This window comes from Varanus komodoensis, unplaced genomic scaffold (assembly GCF_004798865.1).
Source record: "Varanus komodoensis strain SLA01 unplaced genomic scaffold, ASM479886v1 scaffold35, whole genome shotgun sequence".
In the NCBI taxonomy this organism is placed as follows: Eukaryota; Metazoa; Chordata; class Lepidosauria; order Squamata; family Varanidae; genus Varanus; species Varanus komodoensis.
Window position 1 is genome coordinate 2174759 of NW_025335856.1, and position 4250 is coordinate 2179008.

Here is a 4250-nt window from a genome sequence, read left to right on the forward strand (position 1 = left end):
CATCCTCCCACTTGTGTTGTCAAGCAACTGGCATAGTACGGGAGGTACTACACAGCCTTTCTGACTGGCAGCCACAGATAACCTCATCCACCATGAGTTGTCTCAGCTCCTTTCAAAGCCAACCATCTTACTGGCCATCACCAAACCTTGTGGTCACAAATACAATGGATGAATAATGACTTCCTTTGACTTGTCCTGCATCTCTCACCATTCAGTTCTCTGGTATATTGAGAAAGGGGGAATGACGTCTCCCAATCCATTTTCTCTGCCTTTCTGTACTTTGTTCCCCTTGGTTGAAGGGGTTATGCTGTGAAAGGAGCTTTCGCTGGCAGGAGACAGGCCTTAACAGCAACCTGGTCTCTCTCTCCTGGAGAAGACAGTGTCAGAACTAATTGAGCCATCTGGAGCGGATATTAAGGCATCCTATGGGCTACCGTTTCACATGAATGATCTTCATTTTGCCACCTGCTTGTGTCTTAGGAAATCCCTGAGACTGGCCAGGGTGGTCGGAGCATTCATTGGCAGAGTGTTGCCTTGTGCACGGCATCCTTCAATGCACCTGCATCTCTATAGGAGACGTGCCATGAAAGGTAAAGACAACCCTAATCAATGATTTTGTGCACTGTGTGGCTGCAGGTTCCACCTGTCAACAGATTGCAAACATTCTAATCAGCTAAACTACCCTACACTGAATGAATAAAAAAATTAATCTAGAAGTTATCACCACCAAATTAAAATCTGTTGATAAATATTCCATTGGCTTTACAAGTCCACTTTGACTCCCTCCCCCAAATTCACACTCAAAAATGGATTTTGAAAAAGAAAGAAAGCTACATCCCCACATAGCAAGACTAATTAATTGGGAACATCTCTTGTGCAAGCTGAATGGGTGAAGCCAGTGCAAGAGCTGTGCAAATTGTGTGAATCTCAGTAGTGTTAGTGACACTGGAGAGGAGATGCTCCTGATGGCTTGTGCTCGTTGTGCGTACTCAGTGTTATTGGCATGAGAGTAGCTGTATCTTTCAATCAGTGCCAGCCCTAGGTTTTGGGGGTCCTGTGGGCAAGATGCTCTCACTGTCACGACTTCCCTCATTCTTTTTCAGTGTGGACTCACGTCCTCTTCATCCTTGTCCCTATGGCATGTTGGCTTCCTCTTTCCCTCTGGGCTCCATCTGCATAACTGCTCAGGGGATAGAACACGTGGCTATTGCTGCTTCAGCTGCACAGCCTTACCACTCTGTGCATGATCAGAGGTGGGCAAACAATGATACGTAGCAAGGAGGAAGAGGAGAGTCAGGCAGCTCTGGGGGACAGGAAGCTTGAGGAGGGTCCTGTGACCCTTTTTTAAATGACATGGCTGCACTGCCAGTTGGCATACCTTGTCCTCTTCAAAAGCATCTTGTTGCTGTTATTGTTGTTATCATTCTTAGCACAGTTTAAAATGGACATAGATGCATTTTTCTTCATATTTGTCCCTTGGTGACCTACTTTCTCTTCCACCCTTTCTTGTCCACACAGACAGGCATGCTGGCATGGGTGGGAAGCTGTCTCTTGTTGCAGTTCCTCATTTCTCTCCATAGACAGCAGTACCAATAAAAAATGGTGGCCCTTCATAAAGCCACAAGAACGCACACAAACCATTTTGGTGTTAGATAATCCCTTAGAAAAGTAAGACTTGCCTTGGGCTGTCCAAAAGAGTAAATCTGAATTACTTTGAAAGACCAGTGGTAGGTGGTGTTCAATCTGTAATTGGAATATTTAGGTATTGTTTTAAAATTCCCAATCACTCCCATCCTTCCTCCCAGTTTGGATTCTGGTAATTAAAACGCTTTTGAGGATGCTCTGCTCCCCTAAGTAATAAGTAGTTTTACCCAATTAATTACACTATTAGTTAAATATGTATTTTTGTAACATGCATATTCACCCAAGTATTTACTTGAACTAGCAAATGCATATTTAAATATGTATCATACATTTTAATGCATAATAATTATTTGGGAGAGAGCAAAAATCTTCTGAGACATACCTGGCTAGGGAACTGAAATATAAACCTGCCAGTAGAGTTTTGCTTACTATAGTGGTGGCTGCCACACAGTTCTGAGGAAATTGGACATTTCCACCCACCAACACTATAATGAAAGGTGCATAGAGCTTTTGTCAGTTCTTTTCCTTCAAGAAGGTAACAGAACAGGAATGAATGCAACCCCTCACAAGGAACCCTGTACACATAGGAGATAAATAACTAATAACTGCTACCATTCATTTTCAACTGTGTGTCTTACTCTTCCCACTTTCTCAATAAGGCATTCCAGGGTCAGCTGCCTTGACAGGAGAGAGTACTAAAGAGCTGTAGTGTTTTTCTATGACCTATTTTGTTTTCAAAATAAAAACAGTCAAGCAAGTGGGACCTTTTGCAAGTTTTGTTGCAGCAGCAGTTCTCCTAAGCCAGTAGCAAAACATCCACAGAGCATTCCCAGTCTAAACAGAAACCTCTTACCTACCTGTTCATCAGAGGATTCAAAATGTGAAGCCCCCAATCCAGCTTGCTGAACTTTGGGTGGACACATCTTTTGAGAAACATTCAAACAGGCATCACATCAGATTTCTGCACTTTCACACTAGGCAGACAAGTTCCTGTTGATCAACACACTCACAACAGACCCATTTCTCTACCTTCCTGTTGACTGACTCATTCATTCCTTACATTTTTATGCTGTCCCATGGCCCATAGTGCTCTCTGGGTGGCTGACAATAGAACTATACACACACTCCCAACAAATACAGTAATACATTAGAGCAATACAATCAAGCAGTACAATATTTAACTGTAAGCAATAGGAAATCAAAACAAATCGTAGTACAATTATATAATACATAATACATAATATCAATACATAATAACATACTCACTCACTATAGTCCCTTCCACCCTTGTCTTAGTCCAAAAATCGCTCTTTAGCCGTGTTTTAGAAGGCTTTGAGGGAGCCAGCCCAGAGCGATCTGATAGAGTTGACCGAGAGGCTTCTGAAAAGCCATCCTCTCCCCCCACATCTGCCATCGCTTCAGGAGGCCCCCTCGAGGGCTGCCCTGTTGCCCATCAGTGCTTCTTGCCTCATACTTCGCTTCTGTCCCCCACCCGCCATCTGGGGTGGTCCAAAGCCTGGAGGCCCAGAGCGCTCTGAAGCCTTTTTTGTCAGCTCCCTAAACAGGAAGCAAAGGCTGTTGCTAAGCAACCCAGTTGTGCTCCTGCTTAGCGCTGGGACCCACATCACAATCACCCAAGAGCTGCCACTGACCACTGTGATGGATATTGCCGCCTCACACTCAGCAACATGCCTGAAAACTCCTTACTGAAAGGAAGAGTTGGAAGTGTTACCTGCTCTCCCACTGGCTCCTTTTACTCCTAAGGTTAGTCTCTGGAGAGGCCTTCCACTAGACATTGGATTCTGTGGAGCCATGAAGGGGGGTGATCCTGAACAGGGCCTTTTCGGGGGAGTCTCCCATGCTGTGGCATTTAGGGTCATTTTTCTTTACTCCTGCCTTCTGCCTTACAAGGGCTCCAGTTACTACTAGAACCGGAACTGAACAATTGCTGGTGCTTATATTTCCAAAGAGAGAGCAGCCATTACTTCTTTGTCCCAGCAGTCTCTGGTGCAACTAAAGATCTTTTTTAAAACCTGCAAGGGTATAGCATAAATATGTCTGCATAAAGTTTTGCTGTTAGGATTTCAGTCAGGGGCATTTTTCATCTTGAGCTGAAATATCATTCCTTCCCCGCTCTCCCCACACTGCTTTTTTTTTTTTTTTGGAGGGGGCATAAAATTCAATGGAGAGCTCCCTTGACCTCTGAAGTCTGTTCACTACTTTATGACTTCCAGCTGACCCTAACAAAGATGTCACATTGTTGTTACTTTTATAGGTCTGAACACACTGTCTTAGTTTCTGTTGGCTATAACGGAATCATTTATTGGGTAATCTGAGATAGTGTTTGGTTTCTATTGAGCATTGTCCTGAAGACCTATTTGGTCATTAAGGCAGGATACTATTGTAATGAATGCACAAAAAGCAATGAATGGAATAATGAACCAATAGAGGGAAGAGCTCTATCTGTGCCACTTTATTTAAAATTATGCAAAATGAAGCCACCCCAGTTGTTAAGCATTAAGATTCAGGTTGCGGCTGCTTGGGAGTGGCCAGCAACCCTGGGCAGCAACCCAGTAGCAGTTCTGTAATGGGGCAGCATCCCACTG